Genomic DNA, 15933 nt, shown 5'->3' with positions numbered 1-15933 from the left:
ATTTAGCAAAGTGTGTACTGAATGTTCCAATAAAACTGCCCTCTTATATTCAATTCCCCTAATTGAGATAAAAGCTATTTTCTACCTAGACACTAAGAAAACGAAGTGCAGTTTTTACTTAAGAGTTTTATGAACATAAAGCCCCTGTGAAAGTGAGTTTTATGACTTGCAGATTAGTGTATGTTTTAAAATATCTAAACAATCTGTTATAAATGTCTAACCATTTGATATATATTTATTTTTTAAAACAAGTTAATTCAGATGCTGTTTTTGTAAAAGCGGGTTAATGGTTACATTTCCTAAGTGAGCTATAATCTCTGGATCTGGATCTGGGTGCAATTACTGCTTCACCACAGAGGTAGAAGACGCTGTCCTTTTCTCAAATGCTTTAGTAGTTTGTAGATGGTGCTAGAGATGGCTGAACCATAAGGTCTTCAGCTTGGCCTTTTCATTATGGCATTTCCAAGTAGCTTCTGGAATTGTAAGTTGACAAGGCTGGACCACATCAACAGCATAGACATGAGGAGGAAATTATAGCCAGTCTCCTAAACTTTGACTAAGGATCAGTTCAGAAAAGGGGCTCCTCAAGTCTCTGCTGAATCCGAGCTGTAACATTGTCAGTAATCGAATTTGTCTTGCTCAGCCTGTTATCCCCTGTAACTCAGAGTGCACACAAGTTTGTCTGGAGTGTAGAAGGAACTGTTAACACAATGACTGTGCCTATGTCTATCAATGTTTTTAAACTGGTCAATCAATGTCACCTTAGCCCCATTGTCACCATTGCCCAATGCCTAATAAAGTGAAGTCTTAAAACTGGGTTTATATGTTAGGTACATTTTGTCTTGGGTTGGGCAGTGTATGTGCATGTGTGGCAAAATGGTTAACAGTGTGCAGGTGTAGGAGTGCTGCGGTGATCACTAAACAGACAGACAACGATAATCTAGGTGCAATGATATTTTATTTGTATATTCCAATGGTCTCATGACAAAAGACATTAAATAATACAATGGCATGTATTGCTCTGTTTCTAATCCACGAGTTGGTCCCGAAATAATAGTCCCGAAGTCCACAGTGAGTGCTATAGTGCTCGTGGTGCAAATACAATTAATCATGAACAATAGTGCAGTGTTGTCTGGTTAAGTGCTGGCTTTTGGTGACAGCTTCCGCTCGTGTTAGCCATCTAATAACAACAAACAAGTATAATTAGACACGACAAAGACAAACAAAACACTCATGATAACAATATGGGTTTTTCTTCCGGTTCAGCATTAACCATACAAAGGAACAGTTCACTTCGCTACTTTCCCTTTTGTACCGTCTATCATGACCCCTTGGTTAACAAGTGCAACCTCTCCTCCAATCTGCGGGTGCCACATCGTTTCCCTTCCAGTTCGATGATTTAGTGTACTGTAGCTCTGCCTCCTTTTTAGGTGGCCGACTTCTGTCTAACCCTGGAAATGAATTGTCTGACCATCCAGTCCAGGGCACTCTGTTCCCTTTACACAGCACCTTCACGGATCAGGAGGGAGATTTATCACTGGTTCATTTAGGAGAAAGAACATAATGTGCAGGGGTGGAGATAGACAGGCATAATATTGTCTCGGGAGACAGTGTGCATTGGGGAGTTCAAAAAATAGTCCTAACCTTTATTGTTCAACACATCACCTTTAGCATAACAATTCTGTATAGAAAAAACATTATATCTGAATATTGTGTCCATTGTATGCACTGGGTACTTGTAGCCTGTATAGACAGGTGGTGTGTATACCACTTACTAACTAATGAACTAATGCATATGTTTGAGTTAATAACTGGTATTAACATGCAAATAAGAGGCCTTGTAGGGAGTTATGTAGCAGCAAGTGTTTGTTATGACTATCTGTAACACCTACTGTGCGGAAATTACAATGTACTGAATAAAGAATACAAAATTCTGTTCTTGGTCCAATATATCCAATAGATAAAGTGACAAGTTTGTTGTATTCTAAAGGATTCTGTTAATGCTTGTTTATTTGGCATTAGTAGCACTTTAGCATATCTCAGTTCTTATGATAATGTGCTGGTTTTACTTCTTTAGGATCAGTTTTCAACATGTCGGTGGTGTGGCTGTTTTTTCCTGGCAGGGGTTCAGAGGAGTGTCAGGGATTGTAGGCCCCATTAGGGAGCACTTGGACAGCAGTGAGGTTGTCAAGATGAAAAATGGTCCAGTGCGAAAGGTCTTGTTGCTAGGATGCTAACAATCAAGAAACAGTAAGTTGAGTGCTTGACAGGAGCTTGGTCCTGCCATGCACTTCTGCTAAATACACATCTAAGTGCTGGTCCCTGGAGCTGAAGAATTCAGGTTTGTTTATTAGCTAGACAGTGTGCACACCAAATAGAAGACAGAGGGACACGAATTTACCATATTGTGTCCCAGGTGATGTCAGAGAGAAGTGTCCAAAATATGGGAGACTCCTGGTGAACATGGGAGAGTTGACCGGTCTTATAATCTATTAAAACAAAACACAAATTTGAAAGTTTGTGACACGTATTTCTATGCTGTGCATCGCACCTGTTCTTAAAAGCTTGACCAGAGAGACCATTTATTAATATATCTTAATGCTGAAAAATGACCTTTTTTTTAAGCATAACCTGCTCTCGTGTCATTGTGTATATGGATGATTTAGGCTAGTTTTTTTCATTAACCTTTTCACACAAGCTTCTAATATAGATACCCTTAGAGTTGGGACTTAAACTCACCACATAATCAACAAGTCATTTTGAGAAGCAAACACTCAGACCAGTGTGCACAATCAATTAGAATCAGCACAGCAAACTGTTGAAGACTTGAAGTGCATTCGTGCAAAGAAAGATGGATCACTAATCCACCTTCTAAAACTGGGAACAGAAGCCATAGATGTTCAAGGCTTTTATGATGTTCATACACCAGGATGTGAAGTTTCTTAATCCCTGCCTATAATACCCATACATGTGAAAGCCTTGGAGGTCGGATTTCAGATCAGTGTATTTTTGAGGACTGAAGAAAAGCTGAAAGCGTGAATAGCATGTTGTTCATGTCTTACCATAGTATAACCCCCTGGTTAGATGATATCTAAGTCGCAGTAAGACACAAAGATGCAAAGGTTTTATTGGAGTGCATGTACAGTTCCTCCACTTATTTACTTGGGCCCTTGCATTCAATCAAAACCAGCGAAAGAATGGCTGGCTGAAGAGCACTGTTCTGCTTAGCTTGATCCAAGGAAAATAATTCTCTAAATTCAGCTGTTGAATTTAGGGTTAAACATAATATCACCTGAGGGTTTGTTGGTTATTCGGCCATCCTCGTTCCTGGATTAACTACAGTATCAATGAACTTTCGTGAACTTGCCTCTATTTATCTGTATTTGGAGTGTCTAAAGTTTGTGCTCCCAGTCACAGTTGTGACAATTTGTACGTGGTTATGGTCACACAGGCATAATTTCCCCATGTTTTCCAGGCAACATTTCCCCCTTGTTTTCTGATTTTAAAGTTATGAAACTGTCAATAAACACCATTATTTAACTGCCCTGCATGCACCTCAGTACCTTCTCGATAGTTTCGTAACACTAGCATTGTTTTTGTTCCTTCAAACTGGTGAGGCCAATGCAACCAAACCTTTTAAAAAAAAATGTTGTGATTTAGGAACATTAACTACTGGACAGTTATCAAAAGAAATGTTAGCATGGGCACTGTGACATAATTCACATCTATAAAAAGGCAAACAAGATTAAAAAAAGCTTCTGTCTTCCTCAGACCTTGAAAACAACAGAGCCAGCAAATCATTTAGCACATACTGTTTTAGCCGATGAAGACTGGCAGTTGTTTATCTTTGAGGAGATTCAATTTGATCTGATGAGTCTTAATTGCATAATGGGCTCATTCTTCTGCACGGAAGAACTGCTTTATGTCTGAGATAAAGATCAGTCAGTGTGGCTTCAGACAGGTGAACCTCTCTTAAAGTACTTAAAGTCTAGGAAACTGAAAGAGACTATCGGCTTTGTAATAAACACCAAGATATTTTTGTGGGACTGAAACTTCTGGCTTGCATTCAACACATTGTTATTATTATTATTAATACCAACCCCTACCTTATGTTAGCTCCTTAACGTCAAAAACTGATCTGAAATATGTATTTATATGCTTGTTCTTGTTCTTACCTGACATTATCATTATGATTTGAAAAACAATATTGTACACGTTGATTCATGGCTTGTATCTTGAATCAACCAGGATGTTAATAACATTTCGGAAACCTATTAATGCATCTCTGATAAACAACTCCAAGTCAACAGTATTATCTGCAATAACAATAGACAGGATGAGAAGTTAATATACCACAGCTGATATGACTGTGCCATATACATGTTTCTCAAACGTGAATTATTGTATTAATACAATGGCTATGAGATGGCTAAGAGATAGAAATTAGGTCAGAAGGCCCAACCAGTGTTTTTGGCTCTTGTCCAATCAGAGCACTTGATTATTCCAAACATTTTATGATATCCTGTTACACTTTCTTAAAACTGGCAAAATTACAGTATACATTTCTATATACTAAAAATGTTCAATTAAAAAAAAAAAAAAAAATTCTGCAAACATTTAATCTGATTTTACGGTTTAATTTATTTTCCCATTCTGTAACAACAAGCATGGCACGTACTAGCACTGTCAAGCACCTTCACAATTTCAACATAACGATGAATCAGACAGTGGCAGGTGCGACAGGTGTCCAACAAGCAGCCATAGCTATAGACAAGAAAAAGAAAAAAAATTTAATTTTGCCTACTCAAACTGGAGAGTGGCCAAAACCATATGCGAATAAGAAGCGCAGGGTCTAACATTACTAAATAAATAACTAATTTTCTAGATCGAAGATTAGGTTAAGTGTTAAGTACAATAACTTTTCAGGGCTGTTACATGGCAGGTACCTCTGGGCCTCACAGGAATGAAGAAGTTTGAGTTTTAAATAAATCACAGAGCATTTATAAGTTAGCGTGTTAATCTTAAAGGTTTCATATCAGTTACAGGTCAACTGCACTGCTGTATGCTGTATTTTGTTAGATATGTTTTAAGGTGTACTGCTTGAATACCTCATATCGCTTTAAGTGTTGAATATTCTTTGTATGTAAGGCCAGTCAGGCCAAACATTGTTACAAAGGAATGCAGTATGTAATGAAAATGTTTAAAAAGCCAATGAGGCCAGTAGACATTCTATTGAAAACTCCTTTCTAACTGCAATTCTTTCAAACTATTTGATTTTCTGGTTTCTTCCAGGTAAGTTACAGTAGTGTTTCTTGACTGGAGTTTCTGAAAGAAGAATGAAGAACATTTTGATTTCAAGGGTAGATGTTTACATTGTCCCGTTATTTGCATTTCCAGTAAATTACCAGAATTGTAATATGTTATTTGTGCACAGCACAACATTCAAAATGGTAGAAATGGTAGAAGTTTAGTGACTAATGATCGGATTGGGTTTTAATGGGAACACAACACAATTTCTACTACTTAAAAAAAGCAATTCTCAGGAGGTCAAACACAGCAGATTTAAAGGTTATATTTTAAGGTCGTTAAATGCAGTGTGAATTGCCTCATTACTATTGCGACTGCTGATGCAGTAGTCAAATAAATAATATGGAATTTGGACAACACACAGCAGTGTAGGTTGTGAGGTGAGAAGATACAGGTGTGTATTTCCTGTATAAAATAAATACTTTGACAGGACTTTAAACCTCATGATACCAGAACATGTGCTTTGGAAGAATACTAGTTTCTATTCATTTATTCTTAACATCTGATATTATATCAAAGATAAAACAAAAACAAAAACAAAGGTAAGGAATCCACTGTTTATTTTAATTAATAAAGGAATTTGACGTGGGGAAGCATGAGCTCTGATTGAATTACAGCTTCAGCCTCTGCATGACTGCACTGGCTGACTTGTCCTTCAAGGTGTATTGCTACATCACACTAAAATATTCAGTTTGTATATATCTCCTGTCTTACTTCCACACAACTGTACTGCACTTATTAAGACTTAAGTTCAGGTCAGAACAAGTAAGCATGGAAACAGAAACAACAACCAATAAGACTGCTCCACTTCCTTAATGAAGTGAGAGTACATCATGTTGTAAAAGTAAGGGCATTGCATTCCAATGACACATTTTAGCTTGGGTTTGTACAGCCTTGTTACTCTTTTGGCATTCACAATGAGTTATTATATTATATTCAAGGCCCTTTCCTTATAAAGGTTTCCCATAGTAAAAGTGAAAGCATGGTAAAGCATAGGTAAGCATTATAAACCCAGAGAGGTATAGTAAATGCATAGTAGAACCATGGTAAAATCAATATAAACTGCAAAATTACCATGGCAACCATTAATAAGGGCTTAGTCTTGTTTTTTAATTGTATATAAAAAATGTTTTTTTAATTTTATATAAAAAAATATTTCTCATAAAACTATCAATGTTTGTGAAACAAAATAAGCGTGAACATATGTGCAATTAATTAATTTCCCAGATTTACAGGTAAATATCAGGGGTAATATAAGAAGGACACCTGCTTCTGTTTGTTGTGAGTGTACATGCTCATTAAACAGACTCTTGCTACTATTGCACTAAACCAGATACAGCATTTATGTATTCATTTTTCAACTATGGAATCACATTTCTAAACCACTTGATGTGTATTTTAAACATGTTCTTACCCTCAGTAATGCTGAAAGCATCTTCAAGGTAGTATAGGATTCTTCCAATCGTTGTGTCTCTTATGAGTCAAATGCGACTCCCATGTTTTCTTCCAGTCAAGTAAGTCAAAAGGGCGTAAAGAATTAACATAAATAAGCATACTTTCCCATGAAGTACGGTTCTATCACAACAAAGACTTTGTGATATACAATATGTATGGAAAAGCACTGCTTTTAAAGATAAGATGTCATGTATTATCTTTTGCCCTTTTATCAGAACCTGAAAGTTTATATTTTTGCTTTAGGGGTAGGCGCATCTGAGTTGGAAGTTGCCAAGTTAATCATTACTGTATCTAAAAATAGCAAGAAAAGGAAACTTTATATGTATAGCCTACATCTCAAGCTAGTCTAATGAAAAACAAGTGTCCTAGCCAAGTCGTCTTGTTTTTCTTAAATTACAGGAATTGTATAAAGTGTTATTTGTTCTTCATTGCCATAACTTTCCTTGTCCCCAACCCAATTATTAAAACGAAAAGGCTGAAAAAAAAATTACCTGCAAACTCCATTGACGTCACAACAGTCTAAAAATAGATCCAGGAAAATAAATCCCAGGAAACCTCTAACATTTTTTTGGCTTTGACTAGCACTTTTTTTCTGACAAGGAATGGAACTATATTTGTCTGTGGTTTTTTTTGCAAGAAACGTGAAAATTATGTGACAGCGCCTGTCATTAACCCTAAATTACAGGATGATTTGCAAAGTGGAAAGAAAAGGAGTGTAATTTGTTTGGCAGCTGCATGCTTGCCATTACATCCTATCTGAAATGCATGTTCAATATATACAGTATACAGATACTCCGATATCACTAGTGTGTATAATTCAGAACAATTTACAATGCAGGTCTGCTTTATAAATACTTGATTGGTCCCTCAGATTACAGCTGCTATTTGGTCTAGTAAGACATAGATCTAGTAAGGTTTTTTTAGACATCCAAAGGACTAGATATCCAACCCAATATGTTTGGATAGTTTTCATTGATAGCCTAGTACATTATTTCATCTTTCTTCTAAACTGATTCAGCGTACATTTTGACATCAGCAGTTACTAATGTCAGTTAGGCAAAATCAACTTCGTCCTATCTGGTAACAGTGCTTAAGTTACGGAAACTTTTGTAAAACATGTCTAGGCTGGGACCAAATCAAAACTTTGATAACCCACCAATCACACTTAGCAAAACTGAATTTAATAGCGTTTTCTTTTTTTGCAAGTATCTTATTTCATCTACTCGTAAAAAGAAAACACTATTAAATACAGTTTTGTTAAGTGCGATTAGCAGGTTGTCAAAGGTTTGATTTAGTCCCAGCCCTAGTTACATTTATTCAGACAGTGAGAAAGACACACCAGACACAGAAATCTGTGCTAGGTTATCTCAGTGGCAAAAATCCAAGCCAGAACACCATGGAACATAATCATAGAGAAAAAAAAAACAAACAAAAAAAACCCACCCACGCAATTATTTCAGTATTGCATGTATACAGTATTTTTATTACTGCAGTTAATGACCAATCATTGCATAGGAAAGCATTTCTGTTTATTCAGCCAGCAATGCTCACATTACAATAGTTTATTTCCAGGTATATATATCATGTTTTATGTAGTGTGACTAGACAGCCATGCTTAGTCAGCTGGGCAACTATTAAAAAGCCGCACATAAAAATTGACAGGACAATAAAAGTAGGACCACCAGAAAACCAGGCCCCCACGTTAATTTGTTTTAAAGATTGTTTTCCATCACAGCAGAAGCCTTCCCTCCGCCACACTGCAGTGGGGGAGATTCCTGGTCAAAAAGCAGCATGAGTGAGAGGCCATGATTTGATGGTCACTGAGGCGGAATGATGTGATGAACCACGGTAATAACACGCCCCCCCCACACAAAAGCCCGGGATACCCCCAGACCAGCATTTCAGAAGACCGCCTCGCTCAGAGGGCGCTCGCCGCTTGTTTTTCTAAAAGCCACCCCATCACTCAGCAGACAGCATTCCTATGAAGCCAGCAGGGCTTTGAACCAAGTCATTAAAAATGATAAATGACTAAATTATACACCTATGATGGCACATCAGAATATGTAACTTGAAACGTTTATACACAGAGCAAAGTCTGAGTGGGAAAGATATTTTTTAATGAAGATTGCCAAAGTTGTAGAAAATACCAATAAAATGATAACCTTCACAATGATTTTAGACTGCTTTTGTTAATGCTCTGAAAATATTGGGCTTGCATAGTATAGGCATTTACAGTACTTAATTGTTTTTTAAAAACTATATAGTCAACCATGATGTAGCTATAGCACGGTATATTGTAAAAAGAACTACTATTATATTATTATTATTATTATTATTATTATTATTATTAATAATAATAATAATAATAATAATAATAATAATAATAATAATAATAATAATAATAATAATAAAATTGGTGGCAGTTTTCATACTGCATGAGCTAGCTCACGTTTCAATAGCAGGTGATATGACCTAAAAAGAAAGGGGGGAGGCTTGCCTTTAATCCTGACTATGATGTCATTCTAGTGTGTGTCAATTAAATAAAACAGTGTCAATTCTCCAATTAGACCTCTCCAGCTTCCTTCACCTTGTGACTCAGCCAGTCTAATGAGCGGTGTGTCACTTTTTCCAGCAGACCCACTCTGCAGCACTGTGTTTCTCAAACCTGTCGACAGGGTGGGTTCCCAAAATATTTGCTGGCCAGTGACACAGCCTGTGTGGCTTTACGTGCGTGAGCACAGTGTCTAGCTTGCAGGTCTTTGCGAGGCAAATGAAAATGGGCCTGAGTGCTTGTCAGGTTTCAGATTGTGTCGCAGTATTTTTTTTTCTGAACTTGTAACAAACAGTGACTCGGGGTTTCCATGATGTAGTCTGTATGGTCAAGTCATGTACCGACAGACACTATTGTTAGTATAGCATTGCAGCTCTACTTTTTTAGGAGCAACCTCATAGTTTATGGTCACCTAAATTATAGCTGCATATAGTTTCTATAGAAATGCCATTCCATTTGATCAGGAACGGAGGTCTTCTAAATTCCTGTTCCCTGTTTAACCATACTCCCTCCAGACAAAACTTTTCAGTAGCCTGATTAACTGGCTTAATGTAAGCCAACAAACTGATGCAACTTAAAGCAGTTTTTAGTGGTCTTAAGAAAAAATGATCTCAAAAAATGTATCGGAAGACATTTTAGGAGTTACAGCGTCTCGTACGCTGGCCTCAAATTAAGTTTGACTTTCTAAAATAAGTCCAAGCACTTACTGGAAATAAACTGTAACTCATTGCTTCCATAACATTAAAAAGCACAAAAAAAAATCCCTTAAGAAAACCAAAGAACACATATTTAAAAGACAAATGTTGTACGAGTTTAGCTGTTATATGTTGGTATGACAAGCTGGCAGCCTGTCAAATCGGAACCCACAAAACCTCCACATTTTTGATGAACAGAAACCGATCTGTGTTAAGGAAGATCATTTCTGATTCAACATTTGACTTGGCCCCCATTTCTGGACTCCTTCAGTATCTCTCTGTGGCTTCAGGCAGATATTTGGAGATACAGAAATGCCAGCTGCCCTGTGGCTGGGAACCTGTCCCTATTGTTCCAGTGCATAAGTAAGATACCTTTATAATGCTCTCATACTTGTGACAAACTCAAAATGACATGATAATTACAGGATAACCAACCGAAACCCAAATACATGCTGGTTTACACAAAATATTCTATTTATAGGGCATGTGATGAAGGAGCTCATCACCTATAACACACCCCCTATGAAAACCCTCACAATGTCTGTTTTAAATAGAAAATCAGTCAACAAACATGTCATTCAAAGAGCTGTGTAAATGTTTGTTTTACAGATCTATAAAATTGCATACTTGCTGACAATGATGCTTAACTGAATATCAAATTATAAAACAAAAGTTAACAAAACACACTGGGCTTACCTGTGTGTGGAACCACAGCTGTGAGAGGTGGGAGACTGTTGTATAGCTGAAAAATAAAAATAAATAAATAAATAATTATTTTTGTATTAAAGAACACATTGTTTTACATATAACAAAAAGGCCTATTGTTTAAAAAAACAAAACAAAAAACCCCAGGAAAAGCAATAATTAAATAAGGTAAAGCTAAAAGTACAAATTTATTTACCTGTAAAGCTGTAAGGGAAGTTTGTGTAATAGGGGCCGCTATCTTGGGTAAGGTGTGGCCAGGAGTCCCGGGCAAACACACCTTCAAAATCAGAGGGGGAGGTTTTGGTCTTGGAATATAAAAAAAAGGGGAAAATCTGTTTTTTTTTTTTTTTTTTTTTTTTTTTTTAACTTTGCTATCGGAATAAACAGCTTTTGGATATGCTTGTTTATAAAATGTATTGTAGAAAGTAAGTAAAATGAAAACTATCCGTTGTTTATTCTAAAAGATTACATTTATTGGTTTAGATTGTTCCAGGGGGGGAGGAGCCTAGCTGGGTAGCCTGGGAGTTCATTTGGGAAAGAGCGCTGAGCTAAGAGGAGGGTGTTCAGCTATTGCACCACTAGTCAGTAAAACATTACTGCTATCCTGTTCATGTTTTTAATTTATTTTCCTGTATGTAATTTTGTTTTGTTTTCTCCATTTTGGCACCTCATTAATAAATTGCTGTTCTTAACCGTAATGTCTGTTGTTCTCCTTCTTGCCTCAGTCATTTTCACCTCTGGTCATATTGCCCCCCCTTTACAGGGCAACACCAAATGAATGTTAGCCATTGCATTTTATTACATATAACATGATTGAGTGTTTTATACTTATGGATACAAATCCACGAAGCAGATGCGATGACACACAGAAGACAAGTTCTGCTCATTCTGAGAAATACTGTAGAGAATTATTCCCCAGCTGACTTAATTTTAACTCTGGATGTTTTTACTTGAATAGCCTTTTTTCAGTCCCGGTCCAAACAATAGTGGTATTCATCAACACAGCGAATGTGAGTATGTATCTGTAAATCTTCTTATAGGGAGCATTGAGTTAACATTTTGATCTTATTTTTAAACTAATTTTCAAGTGGTCACACTTTAAAATAATGACCGCAAATTCCTAATTAATTAATGTATGAATACTACAGGAATTCCACCTGAATATCTTGTGCACTTCCTGTTATCACTCTCTTAATACTACTACAACTAATAATAATAATAATAATAATAATAATAATATAATAATAATAATAATAATAATTTCCCATCTCTGATTCTGACATTTCGGTCTCCCGGCCATCTCCTCCTGGATACACCTTCATTATCTCAAACTCAGTCTCACAAAATCAGCTCCTTTTCTCCCCTTCTCTTCTTCCCCCATCTCTGATCTCTCTATCTCTATTCCATGCAGCTCCTAGTTCAGGTCCTGGAACTGTCCTGCCTTGACTACTGCAACTCCCTCCTGGCTGGCCTTCCTGCCTCTGCTACCCGTCCCCTCCAACTCATCTAAAACTCAGCTGCTCGCCTTGTCTTTTCCCTTCCTCGTTTCTCCCATGCTACACTGCTCCTCTGATCTCTGCAGTGGCTCCCTATCGCTGTTTGTGTCCGGTTCAAAACTCTTGTACTGGCCTATCGCTGTCGTGACCTTTCTGCTCCCTCCTATCTCCATTTCTCACTACACCCCTGCTTGCCCCCTCCGGCAGACTAGCTGTACCCCCAACCCTTCTGCTCCCCTGCCTCCAGAGCCCGCTCCTTTTCCACCCTTGCCCTTCAGTGGTGGAACAACCTACCCATGGATATCAGGACTGCTCAGTCCCTGACCACTTTCTGGAGCCTCCTCAAGACACACCTCCTCATACAGCATCTGAAACACCATTACTCTCGACCATACTGGACTATATGGCACCCAGTTGTACCAGTACTTGCATCAGCTTGTACTTGCACTAAACTGCTCCATACCTTGCAGCATTCAACTACTGCTCCTATCTATAACTACTTCTGATTTTACTATTATAGGTAACTGTACTCAAGTTTTTTGCTCTAACTTGAAATCATTCTCATCCATTCATCATACTTACTTTGTGTTCTTGCTGGACTTCACTCATATAAGCAAACATTTACTATAAGTTTTAACTACTCTTAGTCGAATTTGCCCTTATAATTTAATATATTCTTTATTTTGCTCTTACTTGAACTTGATCTTATTGTACTTTCATAACTGCTCTTACCTGTATTATGATTTTCTGTAATGTGATATTTTAGAATGTGATAACTTGTAATGTGATGTTTTATAATGTGATACTTTGTAACAATTGTAGGTCACCCTGGATAAGGGCGCCTGCTAATAAATAAATAAATAAATAAATAAACATGTGTTTGTGCTGGAAGTGCCCATGGACGTGTAACATGTCTCACATCTGTCTCTTAAGGTGAACTGTTTTAAAGTGCCTGGAAGGCATGCTGTATAATCTGTAATGAAACCCAACTTTAATTACATTATTGTTTCCAAATTTCTATTCCATTAACAATCTCGCATGGAGGTCAGCATGACACATGTCTTCTGTAACTGTGTTACATTCAGAACACTGGAAGCTGAGTAAACACGATAAATGTTACAGTGTTATGTCTTCTCTTTTTTCTCTGCAGTGATTGTCTATGCCTTGCCTACATTAAATGATCCAATAGTGGGTTATATAGCACTGTATATGATACAACTCAAATTCATAGTTCTGACTGCTTGTGGGATTCAAGTGTACTGGCAAAAATGTACCCAGGATAAAAAGGGTTATTATCTTCACACCACTACAAAGAATCCTAAATTGAGGAGCATATTTGAATAAATGTGACAAATAGCTGCAGAAGGGAAATCCATCCTATTCTTTACACTGTACATATCTGACTGTATGATCTGCTGTCTGAGCCTCATATGTCATGTATGAATCCTAAGTTGCCACTGCAAGGTGCTCATCCTCCATCCAGCGTGCAGCTATCCTGTGAAACACCCTTGCAGAGGTGCCGCCAGGAAGACAAAGAGATCAGCACCGTGCATGACCCTGCAGTGTTTCAAATCATGGGCTTTCACAGTGTAAAGAAGCGATCTTCAACTGAAGACAGGGTAGTAGTAATAACATTGCTAATAAGAGAGAAATTGATTTTTAAAACCCTTACTATGAAATAGGCTCATGGAGAGTGTCAAAAGAACTTCTACAATTGTGTGTTAATACTGTTTTATCATAAACTTAAACAAAACAGCTTATGATGTGTATTGTTTTTACCACATTAAAATCGGTATTGACTATCATGTTCATAAAAGAGAATGTATTATTATTATTATTATTATTATTATTATTATTATTATTAACATGTTTTCTCAACCCATTTCATCTCTAGTTAACTGTCTAAATGAGTAACCGTTGTTTGCTCCTGTGGTTTTCCTGAAGGTGGTGTTCACTAAGCCTCCATTGTCAGGTTTATTCTTGCTACCTGCCTGGTTGTGTCTGTACCTGTTACCTGCGCAGTTCCCACAGTCTGACTCAGTCGTTATACAGATGTGCAGATAATAGGGTTTGGCAGGAAGAGCTAGGAGTTTAATACTGACTAATAGAAACTAAAGCAAACAATTAGAAAAGTTTGCAAATGAATAACAACTTGTTAAAATCTATTTATTGCATTTATTTATTACATTTATATTACACTTTTCATACAAAAGTATCACACAGCACTGTACAGTACATGGCACAAAAAAGAACAAATCACAATATATTTGTATAGCATGTCACACATACAACTGCCACAATCAGACCATTTAAATAACTTATTTAAATAACCATATACACATAATACAAAAGCAGCAATTTTTAAAGTTACAATAAAACCCACTAAGATAAAAAAGACATTTTATAAAAGTGCGTTTTTAGTCTTGACTTGAATACTGTAATGGTCCAAGCTTCCTTGACAAATGATGGCAGAGCAGTCCATAACTTAGGAGCTCCTACAAAAAACAGCCCCACCTCCTGTGTTGCTTTTGTTGACCTTAGGAATAACCAACAGCCCTGCATCCTGGGATCTCAGAGTTCGGTTTGGAAGATACGGGGTCAGTAACTCCTGCAAATAACCATGTGCTAATCCATTCAGGACCTTGTAAGCAAAATCTTAAAATCAGTTACAGTGCCAGAAAACACCACAACAGCTCCCAGCAATTAAAGACTTCAAACAGAGACTGACAATTGTACAAAACTATGTCCAATGGGGTCTATAGCATCCAAACTGGACCTGAGCAGTATCTGCACGGCCTAACCTCCACCTACAACAATTGTTGTACTGCATTAGATTTAGAAATAAAATGCAACCAGAAACCATATGGCATACTATGTTAATGACATGCATGCTTTTTATATATATATATATATATATATATATATATATATATATATATATATATATATATATATATATATATAAGATATATATATATCTATAATAATAAGTAACTTCATTAGTATTTTTCCAAGTTGTTTAGAATGTGTTAATTGTAAGAATTTTTTTTTAATATAATGTAGCTTTTAGCTTTCAAAGTGTACAATTAGAAATCACCTTTGGTACCCAATTAGCCTTGTTTGCTTTGCTTATTTGATAGTTGAGTGCCAAGGAATATAATATACAAGAAAAAAAAGTTTTTCATTCAATTTCAAAAGACTTGTGGTGCGATACATAAAGCTCGAGAACTCGCCAGCAACCATTTGCTCCCCCTTCATAAAACGTCGCATCGGTGAACGACAGAAAAATATGATTTCTCTTCATTTATTTAAACTAAGGCTCACTTACCGTACAATGTGTGCAGTATTTGTCTTACCAGTAGGCCCGAGTTCTTTAACTCTGTGGCGCCTGCATTAGAGTTATAGACAAACCCTGCCCAGTCTGTGTAAACGATCAGCAAACCCTGGCTTGCAGCGTCTGGTTTCAAAGGGATCACAGCCTCCATTCAGTTTGCTAATATTGTTTATTTTTGAAAGAATTTGTAAAGGTCTACTTGAGATTATCAGATCAGACAGTTGCATGTATGAAAAGTAGAATCCAACCTTTCTTTCTTCTTTTACCACGTGACACAAAGCGACAGCTTTGCTGCTCTATACTCCATAATTTAACGATGCAGGAATGGTTGACAAACACATGCGATCTGTAGCGCGGCTGGGTGCTGCCTCAAAACTGCAGACCAAACTA

General features: G+C 36.9%; 1 long non-coding RNA gene across 2 annotated transcripts in view; it reads right to left on the bottom strand.

Annotated features, from left to right (window-relative positions):
* Positions 1 to 1062: 1062 nt before the first annotated feature.
* LOC121296179 overlaps positions 1063 to 15933 on the bottom strand; it is a 58285-nt gene continuing 43414 nt past the window's right edge. The window contains exons 1-4 of one of the 2 annotated variants that reach the window (XR_005947031.1): positions 10910 to 11320; positions 10705 to 10750; positions 2402 to 2489; positions 1063 to 1180 (exon numbers count right to left, since the gene is read on the bottom strand). This is a non-coding gene — a long non-coding RNA (uncharacterized LOC121296179). Of the gene's footprint in view, positions 1181 to 2401; positions 2490 to 10704; positions 10751 to 10909; positions 11321 to 15933 lie in introns of those variants that run through there. The other variant, XR_005947030.1, reaches the window with a different exon arrangement.

This window comes from Polyodon spathula, chromosome 21 (assembly GCF_017654505.1).
Source record: "Polyodon spathula isolate WHYD16114869_AA chromosome 21, ASM1765450v1, whole genome shotgun sequence".
NCBI lineage: Eukaryota > Metazoa > Chordata > Actinopteri > Acipenseriformes > Polyodontidae > Polyodon > Polyodon spathula.
The sequence above is the reverse complement of the archived record's forward strand: the minus strand, read 5'-3'. Positions and strand labels throughout refer to the sequence as shown.